Raw genomic sequence first — 23,979 nt, 5'->3', positions numbered from 1 at the left:
CCCCAGATTTGGAGGTGGGTACTCCTCGGAGAGTTGAGAAGCCTCCCTCTGACACCTGTGCTCAAGGGACTTTCTTTGGAGCAGAAAGGTCAGAATCCAGGTGCCCCACCTCTGTTGAGCCGTAAAACACTCCCAGGATTAGCTGGCCCTGGAGCCTGAAGGCTGTCTGGAGTCAGAATCCTGTCTTCCTGAAATTCTTAGAATCGGTCACAGCGTTTGAAAGGCCGTTGCCTTTGAAGTCACATAACAGGTGAAGAGCCTCTTTTGCAGCCTAGGCTTGTTTTGTAAAACAACAAACATTTAAGTAGCAATACGATAATGAGCTAGTTTGTGTTGTATTAGCCGATCAAACCAAACCTTATTTAAGGGGCTTCCCTAGCTGTCTGTTGATGGAAGGATTGGCAAAGAAGTGATCTCTATTCTTGGGACTGCATTTGGCATCATAGATGTGGTTTGGTCCCCAGTTAACTCGAAGGAAAGTGTCTTTACTGTAAGGGCATTGCTCCAACATGCTGCCACTAGATTCCCTTTACTTCCGCAACAGCTTTCTCTGAACTTCACATTAGGGGTAAACAGGCAATGCTAAAATTAAACGATAAGAATCCTCTAAACCAGCTTCCAGCGCCAGGTGGTAAAAATCTTAAAAATATTGGATCTTCTTTTCTTTCTTTCTTTCTTTTTTTTTTTTAACAAAGGGGAAGTAATGACTTTTTTAATTTTCAGAGGTCATGAGAATATCTTTGAAAATGTCATAAGCTTTGAAAGCCACTTAAAATGCTCTTTGTCCTTTCGCAGGAGATAGACAAACCTGAAATTTCTCAACTGGAGATTCTAAAAAAAAAAAAAAAAATCTGTTGAAAGGAAGAGAAAACTAATTTGGGAAAAGTCTATTAAAAGTAAGTATAGATGCATGTGTGTGCATGCAACATGTCTGTGTGCACGTGTGCACGTGTGGGGGGGTGGCGGGGCGACTATCTTTTCCTCCCTCCTCCTCCATTCTTTGCAGGAAGTCCCTGAAGATTCAGGCAGCACTGTCTGTGGTTTATTCTGTTCCGTCACCAGATGGTGCTGCTCTGTGCACTGCTGCTGTGCGCAGCCCTCTTCTGGCGATCAAAGCCTTGTGGTCTTCTCAGAACTCACAGTTAAGAGCCGGACAGCATCTAAGCAGAAGGTGGGTTTTATTTCCCATCAGCCTATCTGTATTTATACCCCTCTGTTTATGTACCATGCTGCTTTTTTCCCTTGATCTTCTAACCTAGTTTCCTTTATTGTCTTCCAATGTCTTACTTTATATTAGTCCATAATAACAGCAACAACAAAAAACCCCACTTAACTAGATTTAAAATTGTTTTATGTTCAAAGCGTACCAGGTTTCTTTTAAATTTTTCAATCTGAAGGCCACACCAAACTGGCATTTTTACTTTATTACTTTATTGAATGTATCATGGCAATTGTGCTAATGTTTGCACTCATTAAGTTGTGGTGCCTATCGTATTGGGACGGCACGGAAGCCGGGAAATGGGCTGGAGATTTAAATACATAGGCACACAGACAGAGACACGGGGCCACGGGTCATCCTTGAAACAAGAATGTCAACTTTATTGTGCTCCAGGGACGCTTATATAGGGATCCTTAACTGATAGCCACAGCCAGCTCTTGGGATTTTTAGCTGTAAAACCCACCAGAAACCATTCCCCTGCCATCAGGAACTCAGGGGGGTCTCATGCTAAGAGTAGCCGCAGGCACAGGAAAACAAGCTGTCAACTCCGTTCATTCCAGCAGGCAAAGAAAGTCAAGGGGCCAGGGGGCTGCAGCCCCCAACATTAAGGTCGAACTTACTAGAGTTCAAATGATTATCAAAGTTTGTTTTAAAGGTATCATTGTCCTGATACATTTTTCTAACTTCTTAAAATACAGAATACATGCATGAGAAAAATCAATTATAAATGTCAAGAAGCAAATATCTTTTATATATAATTTATAAATAATTTTTTTAAATAAACTAGTTTAAAACAAATTTTTGATCTTTCATATGTTCTCCACTTGGTCTGTTTAGTGTGTGTGTGTGTGTGTGTGTGTGTGTGTGTGTGTATGTTGTGTCTGTGTGTTTTTGTATGTATGCACATGCATGCAGGTGCCCACAGAATCCAGATAAAGGTGTTGGATCCTCTGAAACCGGATTTACAGTTGGTTGTGAGCTGTCCAATGTGGATGCTGGGAATCAAACTCTGGTCCCCTGAAAGAGCAGCAAATGCCCCAGCTGCTGAGTCAATTCTCTAGTCCCTGTGTAGGCCTTTCTTAGTGCATATTTAAAATATATCACACAAGTACATTTGATCTTTATTGTAGAAACTGATTCTTCTCTGCAAGCTTACAAGTCACAGATCCCAGGCATTTTAGTCAATTCTCAAATCAGATACCAGGGCCTCATTGTGACTTACACCGATATATGCCTAAGTTTCCTTTGCCTGCAGTGTTTCCATCCAGATACCTCATGAGTAGGTCTTCGCTTTATTTTCTCAGCAAGGATACTGTATCCCTACCAAGGGGTAGACCATGTGGCTCTACTCTCTACAACTGGCATTTGACTGTGCCGTTTCCTTTTCTCTTTGACTCTCATGGTTATAAATAGTGTTCTTTTTGTGCTGGTGGGCATGCCCTTGTGAGTGAGTACTTGTGGGGGCCAGAAGACAACCTTAGGTGTTACTCTTCATGTGCTACCCCCAACCTTATTTCCTTCTTTTTTTCACAGTGAGCAGAGTGGGGCTTTAATTGTATGTAGCATTGGGGTGGGATGGGGCAGTACAGAAAGCTCTTAAGTCTGGGATCAGTCCAGGATGCATAGGAAAGACTCTGGAAAAGCACACACACACACACACACACACACACACACACGAGAGAGAGAGAGAGAGAGAGAGAGAGAGAGAGAGAGAGAGAGAGGGAGGGAGGGAGGGAGGGAGGGAGAGAGAGAGAGAGAGAGAAAATGGAGATAACTGTATTCATTTTGTAAGACATAAAATTATGATATTTATAATGAATGACTGGTTATATGATATATTCTTTTTTAAAATTATTTTTTTCTTAAGAAAAGATTGCTCCCTGGCCTGAAACTTAGCAGGTAAAGTAGGCTGATGATTGGCAAGCCCCAGGAACCAAGCTTTTCCACTTCCCTAGCGCCAGGAGGACAAGTGTGCACCACCAGGCCCGGCTGTTTGTGTGGACCAAACTCAGGTCCTCATTTCTGCAAGTCAAGCACTTTACCAACTGAGCTGTTTTCTCAGCCCTATTCAAAATAAACCTTACAGGTAGAGGGGAGTAGGGCTCATACCAATAGTTACGTCTATTCTTAGTATAAATTACCAGCAGCAAAGCTGGGAGAGCAATCACTTGAACTTCAGTGTTCCCCATGACATATCTCTAGGGACTTGCATTTCATTCCCTACTACAGGTTTGGCATACTGGTATCCACAATTGAGTGAGAACATAGGCATTTGTCTTTCTGTGGCGGACTTGTTTCTCCCATCATAATATTCTCCAGATTTTACTGAAAAGGTTTATTGCAATGTGTTCAAATATTGAAAATATTCAAATAACATAAATAGTAGCTTCTGTCTAATTTTCCGATTTCGGAGAGAGAGAGTTATTTACTTGGCGTATTATCTCTGAAGATCACAATATATTCTAAGTTGATATGCACAGCAATGTTTTACATGGAACTTAAATTATTTTGAGATACATTTATTTTTTATTATCTTTTGTCACATTCTTTATCACAGAAGTGACAGAATACTTCATGATATTGCCTATGGAGAGACTGAATACAGCAGTAAATATATATGTGTTTGTAATAAATTGTACATAGATCACTTATGGAAGACATAATTAAAACAAACAATTCGTTTCTTTTTGTTTTTTTGTTTTTACTTGATAAGTCCCAAAAGCATTGTTTTGTGTATGTGAAGACAAGGATCAATTTTTTCTGATATTGAAAATATATATTAAACATGTATATTTGTCTTAAATATCATACAACACCATAGGGAACAGAATGAAAATAAGTTGAATCCTGACACAACCAATCTCATTCCACTTCACTGTCTAACAAAATTTTTCATTTGCAAGAATTTTATTTATATCTATCTTACTTTATAATTCTATATTTCATAGTAACATGGTAATTCTGCTTGTGAGTTGTTAGCATTATCTATGAACTTCTAATTATGAAAGAAGCTATTGACTGCTATACCCTTTCTCTAAGATGGGCGGTGGTGGTGCACGCCTGTAATCCCAGCACTCGGGAGGCAGAGGCAGGCTGATCTCTGTGTATTCAAGGCCAGCCTGCTCTACAAGAGCTAGTTCCAGGATGGGTTCCAAAGCTACAGAGAAACCCTGCCCTGAAAAAAAAAAAGACAAAAATAAAATAAAATAAAGAAGTTGTTTACCTCTATACCCTTTCTCAATCACTCCTTAAATACTTAGACTCTTCTTAATTTGTTATTCCCTAAATACCTAAAGACATGTTACCATGTGAATTAAACACCTCACATTTATATTATTATTATTTCTAAGATAGTATTTAAACATCATCAGTAGAGTGATATTTGTATATTGTTTGAGTTTGAGATTTTAGTTTTACCTATACTTTATATTTTGTCTTCTTAGTTTTCTATAGCAATCATTGTATTATCTCCTACCTATAGGAAAGCCCAAATTCTTCACCTAATGCATTTGTAAAACAAACTCCACATTGTCTTTGAGTTCTGTATCTTGGCACCTTGCACGCTTCAGCTCCAGAGAGAAAGACTTTCCTAGCATTTTGTTGCTGTTTTTTTCTGAGACAACTTTTTGTTGGTTTTTAAATACATACATAATTTAATCATTTCTCGCCACCCCTTTCTTTCCTCCAATCCCTCCCATGTCCTTTTGCTCCTTCTGAAGTACATGACCACTTTTTCTTTGCTCTTGTTACATACATATTATATGCATATATTCCTCTATGTGCATAAATATATAAATCCAATCTGATGAGTCCATTTAGTATTGCATGTGTGTGTATAATTTCTGTGGTAATTGCTTGTCATTATATAATCAATGAGGGGGGCTCATCCCTGGGAAAGATTAGCTATCCCTCTCTCAGTAGTCATTAGTTGTCTGTAGTTCCTTGTTTAGGAATGGGGCTTGTCCCCTGCACATTAGCATGTCTGTGGTGTTTGCATTCTTCTGGCCTTATTTAGGTAGACATGTTATTTAGGTGTGACGAGTGACCGTACCTTCCCTGGCATTTCTAGGAGATTCAATTTCACAGAAGATTTCCTAGGTCTCTAGCTCCTAGAATCCTAGTCTGTCTCCTACAATGTCCTCTGAGCCCTAGGTACAGGGTCTGTGTTGGAGATGTATCCGTTGAGGCTGGGAACCCTATGATCAGTGTGTGGTGCTTTGCATTTTGACCAGCTGTGGTTTTCTGTAATGGTCTCTGCTGCGAAGCTTCTTTGATGACGGGTGAGAGCTACGCTTATCTGTGGGTATAAGGATCCATTTAGAATGTAGCTAGAAATTGTGTTTATCTAGTTAAGCATTAGTAGTAGATTCTCCTCTAAGATCTATGACTTCACTAGTCTCAGGAAGTTTTCGAGGTTTCTAGTACCAGGCACGGTTTCCCTTCTTTTGAATGGGCCTTAAGTCCAACTAGACAGTTGTTGGTTACCGCCAAGGTATTGCACCTTTAGAGGTATTTGGAAAACCTGGCCATTGCTGTAATTTATATGGCTCATATGTGTCACACTTGATAGGACTACTGATTGCCTCTCTTCCTTGGCAGCTTGCATAGAACCTTCTGATCCTATAAAAGGAGGCTTCTGGGTGAGATCCAGTTTGGATCTTCAGAGTCTTGTGTCCAAAGTACACTGTGTCTTCAGCAATAGAGATTTATCTTCAACCTCTGGGAAGAAACCAAGGAGTACAGCGATAACCTATATTGATTTGGGAGACTTCTGAACTATTATGACCAACAACTGGAATCGAGATTTCTCACGCCTGGTCCTGGGGTGTTTGTTTTATGGTCTTCTTAATTGATGCCCTCAGCTTCCCTTCACTTTTGTTCTGAATTTCCATACTCCGGTCCTTTTTTAACAGAACCTTGGCTAGGATGGAATGTACGATGTAGATCAGGATTTCTGCCTCTGTCTTAGAGTGTGGGATTGCAGGTGTTAGCTACCACAGCCAGCTTTTCCTAATTTTGTTGGGAAATAATATGCAACAAGTTCTGGAAGGAAAATAAAAGGATTCGCAAGATGAACATATTGAGCCCAAGCCTAAAATATGATCACATTCTGCTGCCATACTGTCATATTAGTAAGATTAATAACTGATAGGTAGGCTGGCTACAGACTTACACATGGGGCTTAGTTTTTCTTTAAGACCTGTAAGCTGACTTTATTGCTGGCTTTAGCTTTCAGCTGCAGTCAACAATCTTACATGTTGTAGCTTCTAAATTTCCTTCCTGGTTAAAGTTTTTAGGAATTTTCTTAGTCTATGGTGTCAGTCACCTTACATTGATGTCCTTTGTGTGGATTGTTTAGAAAAAAAAATCAACACATGCATCCTTTGAAGTGCCTGCATTAAGAATTCAAAATTTTCACTTCTGTTAAATTTCTTGTCTGGAGTTTTAATGTTTTTTCCTCTCTCTCTCTCTTTAAAAATCTGTATTCAAAAGTTGTATGTCTTATATAATTTTATTGTTGTATTCCATTGTAGTTTGCATTTTTTGTGTCATAATATTTGAAATTGCCATATACTGTCTCAAGGGAGACAGAGAAAGTCATTCCTGCCAAATCTACCTGGCTGAACCAATAGTTTAATTAATGTTACTTGCAGGAGTGTGAACAGCTTTCAGACATCAGCAGCCATGAACTATTTAGATATCCTTGGGGGGGGGGTTCTTCCAGGACAGAGCATCCACGCACCTAGTCTTGTTCAGATTCACATAGGTAACCATTGTTGCTGAGAGTTCAGGAAGATAACACCTATGCCATATCCAGGGAACATTATTCCATAATACCACAACTTTGTATTCATACACTTTTAATTTATGCTGTCATAAATTTTGATTTCAACGTTTATTCGATGATCTTGGGTTGTTTCTTTAGAAATGCTAAGATTTTGCTCTCATCTGATGGATGCAATCTGTGACAGGATCTTTAGTATCTTTGTCAATTTTCTCTGGATTCTGTTTCAATTTTTTCCTCCTCTCCTCCACTTTTTTTTCTTCTTTAGGACCTTTGAGACTATGTCAATTGTTTAATGATCTTTGCATGTTTGAGCTATGGTGATTCATAGGAAATTACTAGAATGGTTGAATAATTGGAATTACATATTTTTAAGTGAAGAATGTCACAGTGTTGCCTAACTTTACAGTCAGTTGTCCTTTTCAAAATGTTTTTAAAAAAATATATCTTATTTTGTTTTATGTTCAGTGATTTTTTTTCTTCATATGATGATGCCTGGCGCTAACTGGAGCTGCAGACAGTTGCTAACTTGCTAACTAACATGTGGTTGCTGAGAATTGAACTCACATCCTACGGAAGACCAGCCAGAGCTCTTAATCGTTGAGCCATTTCTCCGGCCCCCAATGAGTTGTTCTCAATCACTTGATTATAGACCTTTCCTACTTAACTTCCCAGAAAGCAACCTCTAGTCTTGTCCTAGAGTAAATAATGATTAAAGCTTAGGAAGACAGATAGGGGAAGAACATCGAGGAAAGAAACAGTTTGCTTTCAATTCATAGGCAAGCGCAGTTCTCATCTGTCCCGCAGGTTAGAATTGTGGCCGGCCGTTCTCACGCCGACACCAGTGTTCTGCACACAGCGTTAGCTTGCTGCTTTTCCTCTTGTCTGATCTCACCTGTGTTTGTCTCCATCATTCATTCTACTCTCCCCAAATGTTGACTTGCGTTGCTTTCTGTCATTTATTGTGCTATTCTCTTGTAGCCCTATACTTCTTTAAATTGTATTACTCTAGATTATTCTTGGAGGAGTAGAGACTTACATGTGTGTTCCAGTTTCTATATTGATGTGATTAGGTAACACAAACCCCAGGACCATGGTTTAACTAAGATATCCAGGTAGTGGCAGATTCAGAACTAGACTCCATTTTCTCCAACCTCAGTATAATTTCTGCTATGACATTGGTTCCCAGATTCGGTTCTTAATTCACAAGTGACCAAATTTTTAGTCAAAACGTCTGCATCCTTAAACAATTCAATATCCAAAAGATTACAGCAAGCTAATTCCTTGGTATGAACTTTTGGTAAAGTGTTTTTTTTTTTTAATTGTGTAGAAAATAGGATGCTTTCGTTATATCAGAGACAAGGGTTCATTCCTTCAGTCACTCGTGAGAACACAACACGTGAGCCTTGTCATTGGTAGGATCTTGTTTTCATCCCTTGTTCATGACATCTTCCTGTAGAAGTTAAGAATGTTTACTATAATAAAATTAATTCTATAACTAAAATAAATACATGCAGAATGTATCCAAAGAATGACTCTTAATACTAAAACAGATGTGGTCATGGTTACCATGGTTTCATGTATCTTGTATGGCTATATTGAGAAAGATGGAAGGGAGTGAGGAATAAGAATTTGCCAAAATAATTTTATAGCCACAGAATATTTAAAGAAAAATGTGTTTTATTTAATGGTACTTGAGAGGACTATAACAGAAAAAAGGGAAACCATAGTAGTTCTTGAACTTCAGATAACCCATGACTTCACCTTACCTCATAGAGGAAACATTGAGAAGGAGATGTTTAAACTCTTGTTTCAACTTGACTAAATAAGAACTGATTCTCTTCTATAAAATTTCTCATCCCCTTTAAAGACTATGTGGGAGCAATGATCAAAAGTTGTGATTCCTAAGACAAAACTAGTATGATCAAGTCTTATCTCCACCACCCAACAGTTGTAAGAAATTATGCGCAGTGCCTAAATACTCCATCTTCCCCGGTCTCTCATCCAGTTTGTGAGACTAACAATGTTGAGTGACTCAGAAGTTCATTGTTGGAAGCCAATGAGTTCTTAGAGCACTTAAGGGGAAGAAAAGCTTGTGGATTTTTCATCTAGTGATACACATTCTCATCCACTCTCCTTCCGGTTCTTTCAGCTTTTTTCTTGTCAACTGTATTAGGGTTTTTTTTTGTTTGTTTGTTGGTTTTTTGTTGTTGTTGTTTTTTTTTTTTTTTTTTTTTTTTTTTTTTTTTTTTTTTTTTTGGTGAGACAGGGTTTCTCTATAACAGCCCTGGTTGTCATGGACCAGGCTGGCCAAAGTGCTCTTGTAGACCAGGCTGGCCAAAGTTCTGGGATTAAAGGTGTGCCCTATCACCACCTGGCCCAGGTTTGGGTCTAGCATATTTTATGACGTTCATTGACTCTTTCGAAACTCTGCTTTAAATTTTCTGTTGTGTGAGTTGCAGGTCCGTGTAAATTTCATATGTATGGCCAATTCTTCTCCCACTGTCATTTTATTTCTTAATTCTTTGATTTATTTTATGAAAGCTTGGCTTCTTTAACCATTTCTCGTCTCAGAATCCCTTTCCAACCTAAGTCACCAAGTCTGTTCTTGATCACTTGGCTCTACCCACCTGCCCTTATTCTTTCTTGCCTGTTACCCTGTGCATCCTCCATGACCAAGCTGTTCCTCTTCATGGGCACACCAGGCTCTTTAAAGCATTTACATGTTGGCTCATAGTGTTGCCTCTGTTGCTAATACCATTTTCTCTAGCCAACTTGGCAAAAGTCTACCTGACTTGCAACATAAATGTGCCATTCGAATACAGGTTAGCATACTCCATAAACGGACTTAGCTTCCAAGCCCAAGAGAAGCTTACTGTTTCTTTTCCTACAATACAACCCACGTCAAATTCACCAGGGAGTGCTATCAACTCACAGACAATGTGGTTCTTAAACAGAACCGTGTTTAATTTTCTTCCTTCTACCCGCTTGGTCCATGCATTGGTGACCTCTTGGATAACACCTTTCTTATCATTTTCAGAATGTTCGTCTGTCCTTTCTAACCTTACCTGCTTCAGTTTGCCCTGTACACAACCAGAAAACCTTCATCCTCTGATGTAAACTTATTTTTACTATTGAGGTTCCTGACTTTTTCTCTAGAAGTACACTCTTAGATGATTCTGTGAAATGTTTTTGAAGTCATGATGTTCAGTAAGTAGGCAATGAAATGTGGAGATGATCTTTAGACTGGATTTCTCCTTCAACCAAATCCTATTTTGGAGCCTGGAAACAATATGTCCTTTCTACACCAGGAAACAACTTCTCTGCTTGTATTTTCAAAATGTAAAGTGTATTTTAGAAATACTTTCCTACTTGTGTGAAGGTTTGAAGATCTGGCACTTTATAAACGAATGGCTTTGAACTGGAAATTTAATTAGGAGTCTTAGATGTAAGAGTTTTAAAAGGTGTAACTTCATTATTGGAATAATTTTTGGTTTTTGAGAAGTAAGCGCCATCGGTTTCTACCATGCGCTCTTGTTCTTGCCCTCTTCAACTGACAAAAGAAAATAGGGGTAAAGGACAAGGAAAAGAAAGGGAAAGAATGAGGAGAGAAAGGAGCACTGGAGAAAGAAAGGGGGAAAAGTATAATCCATGCAGAATGCCCTCAGCAGAAAGCAAGAGCAGTTAGGATTCTGCTTGCCACACTAGCACCTTTCCATGCCATTATTTCGGACAGAATAACAGCAGCAAGTATAGCTACTTATTGTGTTCTTTCTGTCTCCCAGACACAAAACAAACCATCCTTTAAGCTTTAGCTCATCTAACATCTTTATAGGAGCTTAACACTTAGCAAGCTCTCATGTGACGTGTCCCAGCTACCCAGCTAGTGGGTATCATAAGCAAACCTTGAACCCAGGTATTACATCTGATGCTCTCAGCCTCTCCGCTCCTCGACACGATCTCCCTTCTCTTGTCATTAAATAATGAATTAAAATGGAACAATATCCTTCAGTGATGACTTAAGAAACTGTAACTATTTGTGGTTATGGTTCTTATTTCCTCCATTGAGAAACAGATTGTGTTTCATAGTTTTAAATCACAGCGACTCCATTAGTATTCGGGTTTTGCTGTGAGAGGATTTGGACCTTTGCCACAAAATGCCCTTTAAAGTAGACGTTATAGCCTAGGAGCAACGGGAGGGCACAATTATCTATTAACATCAAGTTGCCAGTCTTGAGTGGTGTAGGAAACACAATGCACACTGCTGACTACACACATTCTGAATTATTTTTAACACCAACAGAGCTCAGAGTTTTCATATTTAGAGGTGGTTACAAATATTTCTCTAATTTCTTTAACTTATTTTGCAAGTAGGCAATAACACTATCCTACAAACTGCAACCAGAAGATGTTTGCTCTGTATCCCCTCAATTTTTTTTTACCTAATCCAGATTTATTGGAATTTGCGGGTAGACAGTATGTCCCTTGGACCAGGACTGAAGCTGACAGCATCACTGCATCCTTTGGGCATTTAGCACCCCTGGTATCCGAGTCAGAAACTCAGTGGAGCTTATCCACGAAATGTGCTTATGATTTGTACATATGTAAATATTTAGGGCAGCGGCACCCAGGTACGTCTGGATCTGGATCATCCAGGAATGTGAGCAGGAAGCTGCTCCACTCAGCTATCAACTTTGTTTTCTCTATTATCTCTGAGTCCCTGGTGGGCAATATTTAAGTGGTTCAAGGTAATTTAGAATTATAGTATGTATTTCGCTTAGTAACAAAATATATCATAATATCAGAAGTGCCTCAGTCCTTGTCACATCAGCTGATGTCCCTGGATACTCACTACTGGCATCTTTTGTTCAGGTATCCACCCCTAGGTCAGTGGAACTGAATACCCTGGGAGGCCACTCAGGGATTTCACTTCAACTAAACAGGTAGTTCTTACCCTACCGTTGCGTGGATGCTATGACTTAAACAAGCTTCACTTTCAAAGTCTTCTTGGAGCAGGGATTTCAATCAGCCTCACCACGCCATGATTGTTGTCGTGGTTCGCTTCCATTGTTAACTTGACCTAATTACCTGGAAACACCTGCAAACAGAACCCGAGTGAGGAATTATTTACCTCAGCTTGGCCTGGGGACATGCCCGTGGGTGGGAAGACTGTGTTGAGTTTTTTTTAATTAATTAATTTATTTATTAAAAATTTCCACCTCCTCCCCACCTTCCATTTCCCTCTCCCTCCCAAGGACAATGGCACTGGGTTTTGATTCTACGGCATGGACGGGCTTTGTGGGAGCCTGGTTTGTTTGGATGCTCACCTTCCTAGACATGAATGGAGGGCGGTGGACCTTGAGTTTCTTAATGGGTGTGGAAAGACTCACCCTCAGTGTGGACCACCCTTCTATAAGCCCAGATAAGAAGCCATGGAAGACAGACAGCTCTCCTTTCCTGATGGCTTAGGCATGCCTCTCACTGGGGAGTTCCTGTGTCCTGCTGCTGTTGACTTCTTCCCTGATGTTAGAAGTAAATTCTGTGGACGGAAAGACTATAGACCAGCAGCTCGACAGGAGCCTCTGCACTGTGTCATCACTGGGTTCTTGGCCTTACCTGTGCGAGACAGCCGTTGTTGGGCTACTCCAACCTTACTGTGTAAACCAATCTACTAAATCCTCTTGTAATATATAGTCATTTTGTCGGTTTTGTTTCTAGATAATTTGGAGCAATAGGCAAAGTAAAAAAAAAAAAAGATAATCCCTATTTTACCAGTGTTGTTCAAATAAAACAAGCCTAATACAACAAGACTTTTGTTTAAATCAAGTGACAGAGACAAACGGTAATGTCACCAACTTTTCATTTTCTTGACATAATGCCAGGTTATTGTTGATCAATTTATTTTGAGTTCACTTTTCAATGCCTGATCAGATGCTGGCATAGTTCGTATTAGTCATTGGCGACAGAATTTAAATCACCATAGAAAATGGAGATAAAGTGGACTTTGCAGTAGGAATTAAGCTATCTAAGGAAAACTGAGGAAACATAAGAAATATCAAGGCCAACTTCATATATGTTCTATTCCCTTCCCAGTTAACGGTGAGTGATGTGGCAGAGATCCCAGTGTCTCTGAGTCGACTTGTTTGATGGGAACACCATTGTGTGCTTTATGTGTGTCGGAAGAGAATTCCAACCGTCAGTGACTGAGCTAAGCGCTGTCTAAGGCAAACACCAGCTACTGTGCTTCTGGTCCAATAGGGAAGAGTAGGAGGAGAGAATAAATAAATATAAATCATAAACTCCGAAGGGTAGCAAACATTTAGTTAAAGTAATAAGGCAATTTTAGCATTCATAACATACGCAGCCAAGAAGCGTTCATCAATGAAAATCAAATAGAAATTGAAGAGAAAAAAATCTTCAATGCTTAAAATAAGGAAAGAAATGAAAATGACTTCTGCCATGCTTATCCACTAGCCAGGAATAACAGTATCCAACTTGTTTGGCTGTTAGGAGTATCAAATGAGATGACACTGTCTTATGCCAGGCTCACAGAAAGTCCTCAATAATCGTGACATCATGTATTGCATTGAAATGCCCTCTTAGGCTGATTTATGTCTGTGAAAGTAAATGAAAACGAGAGAAACTCTCACGACCGTACCTAGGACCTTGTCCGCCTAACTTTAATCTCCCCCGAAGGTCTTGTTTGCCAGTTCACGGGTTTCATACATCAAGTTGGTGAAGCTAATGTCGACAGAGCACTGAGAACAATCTATGTCTGAGGGGGAAATGTAGGTAAGTTTTCCTTTGTTAACCACGGGTCCTGGGGAATGCGGGCAGGGAGGGGAGGGACATGTGGGCTCTGGTCTGTGATGCCACAGTACTGCAGCAGCTCTGCCTCGGCCCCCTTCAGATGCCTGAAGGTAGCCTGCCAACTCCTGGGGCGCTTGAATACTTTAAGAAGCTGTAGTGAGCTTTCCCCGTTCCTCCCCTACTCCCTTCTCTCTAGCCCTCTCCCCCTCCATGGGGGGGAGGGAGGTAGGATGAATATGGGATCAGGGAACAATATATTTCAACTAAGGGAGCCATTTTAGGGTTTACAGGAGACTTGATTATATATGGGATCCCAGGTCCAAGGAGAAATCCCCCAGATTGCTCTCTGGACAGAGGAGAGGGTGCCTGAATCGGCCGTGGCCCATGACCATACTGATGTATATTTTGCTTATCACCATAGATCCTTCGTCTGGCGAAGGACGGCTATGCAGTCGGAGGCCCACATTGGAGCAACGGATTGAGCCCCCCCGAGGTCCGGAGGGGGAGCGGAAGGAGGAGGAACATGAAAGACGAAATCAGTACTGCGAGGGATGCTATCACCCACTGATACAAGGGAACGGATCTGATGAGAATTTACCAGGGCCAGTCGGACTGGGACTGAACGAGGACGTGATCTAGCCAGATTCTCGGAATTTGGCCGGATTCTCTGACTGTGGCTGGCCCGGGGTCTTTCTGAAAAGCCATTGACTATGACACTGGGACCTGTTTCCTCTGCATATGCTGGATTTTGGGGATCCAGTCTGTTTGGACGCTCGCCTTCCTGGACCTGGAGGGAGGGGGGAGGAACTTGAACTTCCCACAGGACAGGAAACCCTGACTGCCCTAAGGGACGAAGAGGGAGGAGGAGAGGGAGTGGGGGGTGTGGGAGGGTATTGGGAGGGGAGGAGGGGCGGAAGTGGAAATTTTTATAAACTAATAATAATAATATTAAAGAAAGAAAGAAAAAAGAAGCTGCAGCGGGTGACTGGCTAAACATCTACATTTATGGAAAACACCCCCTGAGCAGCCATACATCCTCTTAGGAGCCTCCTAGCCTCCCTCTGTCTCCATTCCCAGCCATTAGCAGTCCTGGAGTCAGAGTCATCTGTTAAAGATGCATTTTCTGAAGGTTCTGAATGATGCTCTTTCTGTGTAAATAAGAAAAAAAAGGCAAGTAAGGAAGTTTAGCCTCCCTCCTTCCTGTGTCTTACCCTTTGCACCCCCGGACCTGTTAAAGTGCTAGTTCCTCTTCGTGCCTTACTTCTAGGAGCCAGGTGCAGGTCATTGTAGCACCAGCCCCTAGGTCCCCGGAAGTGGGCTTGTATTTCTTCTCTTTGCCTCTTCACTCCTGACCAGGCTCTCCGAGAGAAACGCCGGCAAGGTAAACCCGGCTTCACTTTACTACTCACACTTTTTTCGCGGCAGCTCCTGAGCTACAAGTTCAAACCTATACTCCTTCCCATGGGCTTCAGTGATCAATGGTCTGAGCGAGGTCTCCCACTAAAGCAACTTCAGTTCTCAGGCCCCACCCTCACACCTTGAATGTCTAGTCGTTTAGTTTTGCACACTCGGTGGAAGTTGCCATTCTCTCTATTTTCTGAATTTACATCTCTGCCTGCTCTTAGGGGGACCGTCTCTGCTTTCATCCCTACAAAACACATGCTTTTTAAAAGTTCAGCTGACATGCTTCTCTCTCTCTCTCCTCTCCTCCCTGTGTGTATGACAGCTTTCTAGATTTTGAAGGTTTTTAATTAGTTAACTCATCTGTTAACTAATTAAAATGTTCAGTTAACCATTTATTTATGCTTTAGCTCAATATTTCTTGAGTCTCTAGTAAGGACCGGGCCCTCAAACGTTCCTCCTGCTTTGTTCCCAACAAAGCAAATCTTATCCATTAGGTCACCGTCCTTATGATGCTGTGATTTGTTTGTTTTCTCTCTTAATGAACAAACACTTGAATTTTCCAAAGGGCAAGAGCCACCTACATGTTTTTATCGACTTCCCATGACCTAGAGGAGTGCCTGGCATGTACTTGGTTCAAATTCAATAAAAACTGCGGAGAAAAAGGGACTGAGAAGGGAAGGAAATGGGAGACAACTGTGCTAGGCTGTGGAAATGAGGGTCTCTAATGGGAGTCACCTGCATGGATGCTACGCAGAACTAACACCTGCTCTCCGTTGTAGAGAGAGTCCCCCTTGTAGAGGAGCACTGGTCACTCTGGGCCACCATGTTTCTCGTTTCCCCTCTAGCTTCTGCATCAAATATCTCTTCCCTCCATTTGATTGACATCGCTCATGTAACTTTCAGAAGGATGAATGTGCCAACTGTATAGAATGCTTATTAGGAGAAATTTGGAGTGAACTGAAATCATAAACTATCAAGCTGTAGTTCACAGCTCTAAAAATCTTTAGAGAGCCACTTTTTTTTCCTTCCTTTTACGGAAGACTCAAGCCACTTTCTGTACTGTCCTTGCCCCTCCCACCAGCAGTAAGTGGCTACTGCCTTCAATGATGACTGATGGTTTCTCCTGGTTACACAGATTTGCGAGAAGGTGACTAGGTTGATTGAAGTCTGAAGAAGGTGAGCTAAGCACCAGCACTTCCTGCTCTCTGCCTTCTCACTGCTGAGACACAGTGACCAGCTGTGTCATGGTCCTGCTGCCACGACCTCTCTTGTACTCTTAAACTTGGAGGCCAGATTAGTCCTTTCTCCATTAGCTTATTTTGTTGGGTCTTTGGGCTCAGTAATTGAGAAAAGTAACTACTAAAGACTAACGTACGTGTCTTTTTATGTGACATTAAAAATTCCTTTGTAAGAAATTGTTACACAGTTGCTTTAGTAGGATAAAATTTTCCTAGTTTATTTGACTACTTGTAAATATTTAAAATATATAGCAAAGGGGGCTGAAGAGGTGGTTCAAACATTAGAGCATTGGATGCTCTTCCAGAGGACCTAAACTCTATTCCCAGCACCCTATTGGGTGGCTCACAACTGTTGAGGACTGCATTGCCAGTGCCGGAGAATCTGACCCGTCTTCTCACCGCCGTGGGCCCTTAGATGCACATACACATATTACACTCACGTAAACAAAACAATCTTTTAAACTAATTAGATAATAAATAATAAAAGTCAAATGATATTTTTTGAAAACTGAGCACTTGGTAGACCACTTGCTTAGCATATGCAAGGACCTGGGTTCAATCTCCAGGGTCATTCGAAGTATTTTGCAAACATAAGAATGGGTCTTTTGAAATTCTCAAGAAAATTAAAACAGAATTTCATATAGAGCACATTAGAAAGTTTAAAATGCATTAACTGTTTGCATAAGTATTTCAATACTGGTATTTACAATAACAGTGTATGTTGTTACAAACATTTGGGAAAATAATTTTACCACATATTAAAAAATTGAATGTGTGTTCCTTCTCACCTAGTAATTCCAGCTTTAGAAAATATCTCCACAAAAATAAGAGAGTAGATTACATCAATTATGTGTGGACATTTTGCTTTGTTTTGTCTTTGTATTATGACAGGATCTCTTGGAGACCAGGCTGACCTAGAACTTACTATGTAGACCAGGTTGGCCTAGATGTCATGTGTGAGACACCAGCTCTGCTTCATGAGTCCTGGGATTACCAGGACCAGAAAGACTAGTCTTTGGAAGATTATTCTTAGAAATCATAAAGTCCTCAGAGTGAAACAAATAAACAGCAATAAAATCCCACACCCTGGAATATCATGCAGCCTCTAAAAAGAATGAGTAAGAACTATAGTTATTTATGAAGACTTTTCCATGATTAGAGACAAAAGCAATATATGTAGGCACATTGTAATAGTATTGTTTTTATTTTTATTATACACGAATACACAAATTCCCTACAGTTTACACTCAACACTTGTTGCATTTCTGAACCTGGATTGGCACCCATTAATCATCCTAAGTAGATGACTGTGTGATTATAATGTCCCAGAGAGAGGACTGTGCATCTAAATTATATCTAGACATCATGGTGTCAGCATGGGAGATGCAGTAACACATGGGTGAAGTAGAGACCAAAAAGACAGAGGAGAGAAAGCACCTGCCTCAGGATGCAGAATATACCATGGCATTATTGGAAAATTTAATGCGAGTAGAGGTGGAGGATATTATTTTTTAATTTAGTTCTTATGGAAAAATACAATTAATTTCTGCACATTTTTGGGTAGCCATAATAACTTTGTTAATTGAGAAAAAGGACACCCGAGTGATGTGTAAGATATGATGCTATGTTTATCTGTGTATCCATGTGTATGTGAGCATGTGTATGTGTTTGTACATAAAGGCAATTAAAGGAGAGAACAAAGCAATGCAAAAATAAATGTAATTACACTTAAATTTTTGTGTGTGCACAAGTATGTTGTAGGGTGTGTGTGTCTGTGTGTCTGTGTTATGTGTTTTTATGTCTATGTGTCTGTGTATCTATGTGTTTGTATGTCTATGTGTCAGTGTGTCTATGTGTCTCTGTGTGTATGTGTCTGTATATATGTGTCTGTGTGTGTATGTGTCTGTGTGTCTGTGTGTCTCTGCTGTGATCTGAGCCATTTGTGGGCAGGAAAGGTACCCAAAATAAACCTGTTGTGGGGTTACTCCCCCTTCCCTAGTTCTTCTGCAACATCATGGCAGAGAGGGAAGGCATGGGGGCACAGAGCCATGTGAGAGCTTTACTTGAGTCTGGCAGGCTGTCCTGTAGGTAGGCTCCTGAGTTAGGTAATCTCTCACTTTCCACTTACTTTGCATATGCGTACAACAAGGAGAGCTCACCTAGGCCTATTAAAAACCTTAAACTCAGCATCATTACTGGCAAACACTAAAGTCCCTTTTTAGATTCTTCTTCTTGGTGGCCAAGAGTTTCCAGTTCCACTCAATAAACCCTCTTTTGGCTAGAAAGGGTGTCTTGCCACTGTCACCCCTGCTATCACGAAGTACCATAGAGCTCATCATACAGCTGTTTCCTTTGAATCGAAACATTTCATCCTAAGGAAGTTCAAAGTGACAAGACTCAAGAAGCTGACTTCCCAGCGTTATTCAGGTAGTAAACAGTGGCCATGAAGAGCAGATTCTCCTTCACAGAGCTGCCTGCAGTTGGGGCAGTGAGTTCCGCAGGCACGCTGAAGGGGGCGTGATGGTGGTGGTAGCCTTGGTGATACAGCCTTTGAGTTCCATATGTTCTTGTAAGTAACCCCACGTGAACTCGTTGGTTTATCAACTTTAGACTTGAGTGGAACCCTTTCTTTATCCTATTGTTACTGCCACAACTGGGGTGAATAGGCATTTGCATCTACCCAGGAAATATCAAGCAACAAACATATCTGCATGCCAAGAGGGAGGACAGTATGCGACCAGATATTTTACCTGTGGAAACTAAGGATTTATAGGAAAACACTGTTCCAGATGTTAAGCTGCCTCAGTTGCCTGGGCTGGATTGTGTATTTATTTTTATAGCTACACAACAGAGGAACTGATCAACTAGCTCAAAAATTAAAAGCCTACATTGTTTTAATTATTAAATGTGGTAAAAAGTAAAATTGTAGCTTGGCTATAGCGTAAATATTGTTGAGATATTGTTTTGGGGGTTTTGACAGAGGAAAGATTTAGGAGGTTAATAATGAAGGGGGTGAGAATACAATCCCTAAAGGGGAAAAGAGACAGGGAAAAGGGAATTTCCAGACATAAGCCAAGTATTTCCACTGGACAGTTTTGCCCGGGGCATATCCTGTGTGTCCCTATCTGGGTTCAGATAACTTGAAGCTGAGGCCAAAAGGTTTGTCCTCTGCTCTGCATGATGGAGCACAGCTGGCCTGAGAAAGACTTCCTAGACTCTATAGAGGAGAAAAGTCAAGTAGAGAGAGGCTGCTCTACCAACACGCATCCTTAAAAATCTTCCTTTTGTTTCTCAGATATGGTTTCACTGTATTTATGAGTTCCTCTAAAGTATATTCTCTTCATAATCTCTCTTTTCTTTTTTCTCGCTCTAAGCATTCTTGTTTTTATTGATTTTGGACTTTAACCACCCTGCGTTTTGTGGGAAATGGAGAGAGTTATAAGAATTAGTCAATACATTCCGTGCTAGGACAAAGGAAAGACATTCAGTAGAAGGTTCTGGCTGACCCATTCACTGCCATTCTCAGTTTACTGTGCTCGAGAGTTGGTTTAAGTAGTGGAGAAAGGTTTTTTAATGGTTTTAGGAATGCATATGTATAGATGCTTATCACAGGAATGTTGACATTCGAAGGGAGGATTTTATTTATTCGTTCAGCAAATATTTATCAAGCAATGAGCACTGCTAGGTGCTAGGGAAAAGGTTAGTGAAAAGATAGGAAAAAATGCAAAAAATTAGATACCCTAACCAGTTCCATGCACCATTAATTTTATGTGGAAAAGCAGAAGAATAAAGGAATAAACAAACCATATATTGAACAAAGATATTGAGAAAAGAAGATTAAATGCATTAGAGAGTGACTGTATGTAGGGAAAAGGGTGTATAGATTTACATCTGGAAGAAAACCCAAATGCAACAGGGAACCAGTCAGCCTGATACTTAGAGGAGTCTCTGTATAGGTAGAGAAATCAGCAAGGACCAAGGTCCTGGAGGTATGAGCAGGCCTGAAATATATCCATGGAGAGCTAGATGCAGAGTAGATGGGGCAGTGTGATCAGAGAAGGGTGGTGACTCAGCTATGAGAAAGTCGAAGTAAGACCTTTGGAATCACTGGAGGGGCTTTTACTTTTCTGAATGATAGCAGGGATGTCATGGAGTTATGGTGAGCATGGCTGTGAAATAATCTCCTGTTGACTATGTCAGTTTGGTTGCCTTGAGAGGAGATTAACAAAGAAAACCCAAAAGGCAAGCGGTAAAGGAGATGGCAGCAGAAGGGAAACAGACACGGTGGAGGCTGAGAAGATAAATGGCCCAGCAGTGCTCGACTATGTCAGATGTTACCACAAGGGTGTATGAGTTTGCCTTCTGCTTTTGGCAGAAAGAAGAAAGTGATACGGACAGAGACTATTTTCAAGAAGTTGGGACTTACTTCTTACTTACGTATCAATTAAGTGAGGTCCTTTGGGGACATACCAGGGTGGCAGGAGGTGGAGCCAGTAGAGCAGCACAGTGTTAAAGTATGAGTTTGGTACAAACGAGCAAGAAAGCAAATATAAAGGGGGAATAGAAAAACAGTGAGACAGAGAGACAGAGATCTGAAGTCAAGCAAGACACTTTGGTTTGCCTGTTTCGTGGAGGAAATTTATGACATGTTCCTTCTAAATAAAGAGGTAAGTGATGGTTCCAAAACAATTAGGGCAAAACTATTGAATAAGGTACATGAAAGGGAGTCTAGGGCATACACTGGGGAAAGAAGTATAATTGGAGTTAGGTAAGAAACAAAATCCATCACAAAAAGGAATGCAAAGTACTTGGTACAGAAACACTAGGAAGGAAATGTGAACATGGTTTTATTGCAAAAATATTAACAGTGAAATCTGAGGTAAGGGGGCTGGCCAGAGAATGTAGAGAAGTGTATAAAAGATGTTGAGATTTGAAGGAGAAAGGTTAAATGTTCAGACACGGTTTGTTTTCAGTAAGGAAGTTAAGGTGAATGGAAATGAGTGTTGGCGTTTGACGACTACATCATAGGCCCACTCTACCAATGTGGTAGTCATGCATTTCAAGGAAAACAGATCAACTCTCTTGCGTGTCTTGTCAAGTCACACTCGGGCTGCTCTGAGTCACGCAAAGAATAGGAAGAAGCTGTCGTCAGGATAAGCAGTGGATAGAACAAGGAAAGACAGGCAGTAATATTGTCAGAGGAACGTGTGAGATAATGAGGGTGATAGTTCATATATGTTCTACTGGGTAAGGAGGGAAGCAGAGCTGTGAAGACGAAAAGACAAGTAAATGCTGGCAGGATTGGTCTCCCTGTGTAAATGAAGAAAATTTTTTGCAAACATTATTAAAGAGATTAACAAAGAGAGGGAGGTGGTCACCACCCATAACCAGGGCATTTTAAGAGGAGGTTATTGATGTCTACCATTAAGGTGACAAGAGGATCTCTGTCTGACTTGGGACCTGATAGAAGAGGGAGTTGAGGATAAGATCTTTGATCTCATAGAGGTCAGGGGACTAAGAGCAAAGACAGTGAAAGAATAGTCCAACATGGGAGTCTACCTGGATACAGAATCACCAGACGTGGAATAATTGTGAAATAGTGGTGGTAGTAGGGAGAAATGTGTTCAATTTTCCCTTACTGAGGAACCTTATGTTTAGCAACTGAGTAGTATAAGGGTATTGGGCATTTTAAGTTGAGGTTGTCAAAGGCATAAACCTCAAAGGAGCTAGATTCCTTTATAAAGAAAGGGGTCTAGTTTCATGGAAATGCCAGCAAGAAACAATATCAAAATACCTTTAGATTTATAAGATGTAAGAGAAAGAAAATGCTCCCCTTCTGAAGTGCAGAAGGGGGTAGTATTCACAAGTATAAGGAGGCTTAAGCCCCAGCAGAAAAGGAAAGGGAATACACATAAGGAAGAAGATCAAGTCAGTGAGTTATCAGAAATTCCAGAGGGTGTGTTGGCAGGATTTGCAGGAAAAGGGAGGAGTGGAAGATGGTTCCGGATTAGAGACTCTTCAAAGGGCTATGGAGACGGGAGAGTTCAAGTGATGAGAGACAGCTTGTGGTTTTCAGGATTGACTGAAGTAAAAAGGAATGTAGGCATGATGGGATTAGCCCAGAAAGAAGATTTCGGTTATCTTCATAAGGGATTACTCAGTCTTCCTCTCGTTTTGGGAAACACTAGGAAAGCTTGGAAGGGTGAGAAGCAGGGTGTAAGTGGTTGTGATGAACATGCCTAACTATTTAGCCTGAAACTCCTTCCTCTGCCCTGCAATTTACCCAGAGAACAGTCTAGTAGAATTATGACTACCACTTTATCACTGATTACTTTGGATATTTATTGTAATAGGCAATTTATGTCTGTTATTTAATTTAATTCCTCAAATAACATTGTAAGTTATAAGTTATAAAGTCACCTCCAATTTTGACGGAGAGTTCTTTGACTCCAAAATGAATGATAAGCACTGGTGAGAATATAGAGTTTTAAAATCTCATGGGTGAGAGGGGAAGGGAAAGTCTGGTTCCAGCAGTAACTCAGTGCCACAGATATCAAGTGTCTACATTTCAACATTGCACCAGGCCGTGGCTCAAAAGCCTTGAGAAAAACTAGCTCATTACCCTAGAGAAGCCCAACTGGAAATGACGCCTTCCAAAGTAACACTCAAGTAGAAGAAATGCAAATATCCAAATGCCCAAGTCTAGACACAGTAGCACATGGTGATGAGAATTGATGATCCCTGTATCTATGAGGAAGGTAACGAAGAACCCATCAGAGTTTGTCAGGCAGACAAAAGGCAAGGCATAAGACATTCTAGAAAAGGTCAACAGGAGTAAAGACACAAAGGTATCAGGCCAGTAATTTTCTGAGCTTATAAGGAAGGAGATAAGGACAATGAAATCTATGGATACACATCTGTGTGGCAAAGTCAACGAGAAAGGAAGCTAAGGAAGTACCTCTTGTATTTTAAAGTCGTTATCACTAAGACAGAAAATTTAACAAGAAAAAGATTAACATTTGCCACTGTGACTCATGAATATTCATAAGCATGTCTTATTCCCATTATATAGTTGAGAAGGAAAAAGAGAGAAATCTAAATATATTTGTCCCCAAATCCACAGACAATATACAAAGATGGCACCAAACCTATATCAGCCATTTGACCAACTAGCAATTACGTCAAGGCATGAAGCAGGAAGGGAAAATAGAAATCAAGATTGGCATAATAGTACAAAAGAACTTTACCAGTAAAAATACAGATTGCTAAAAGAACTCTTATTTATGTGAGACTAGTTAGTAATAACCATTTGAGCCATTGGCCAAACAGATTGTAATTTATATTAAGCCTCAGAGTGGGTATTTGGGAACTGGCTGGTGGGAGAGAAACCCACAGTTACATAAGACCATTCATGAATAGTTTGATATATAAAGTCTAAGGTGTAAGACTCTGAACACCTTGTGTTAGGAATAGTTCATATGTAGAAAAGTCAATTGTTCATTGATTGATTCCCTTTGGTATAA

At 40.5% G+C, this 23,979-nt stretch overlaps 2 long non-coding RNA genes across 3 annotated transcripts in view; both read left to right on the top strand.

The window, feature by feature from the left end:
* The first annotated feature begins 1,012 nt into the window (after positions 1-1,012).
* LOC148123256 (uncharacterized) lies at positions 1,013-14,622 on the top strand. The gene is made up of 3 exons (XR_015735626.1): positions 1,013-1,171; positions 13,701-13,796; positions 14,236-14,622. It is a non-coding gene; the product is annotated as an uncharacterized LOC148123256 (long non-coding RNA).
* Positions 14,623-14,731: 109 nt separating this feature from the next.
* The window catches only part of LOC146896184 (uncharacterized), a 51,060-nt gene continuing 41,812 nt past the window's right edge, over positions 14,732-23,979 (top strand). The window contains exon 1 of one of the 2 annotated variants that reach the window (XR_015004909.2): positions 14,732-15,195. This is a non-coding gene — a long non-coding RNA (uncharacterized LOC146896184). Of the gene's footprint in view, positions 15,196-20,545; positions 21,124-23,979 lie in introns of those variants that run through there. The other variant, XR_015004910.2, reaches the window with a different exon arrangement.

This window comes from Myodes glareolus, chromosome 1 (genome assembly GCF_982192425.1).
Source record: "Myodes glareolus chromosome 1, mMyoGla1.1, whole genome shotgun sequence".
In the NCBI taxonomy this organism is placed as follows: Eukaryota; Metazoa; Chordata; class Mammalia; order Rodentia; family Cricetidae; genus Myodes; species Myodes glareolus.
This window is presented reverse-complemented; position numbering and strand designations above follow the sequence as displayed.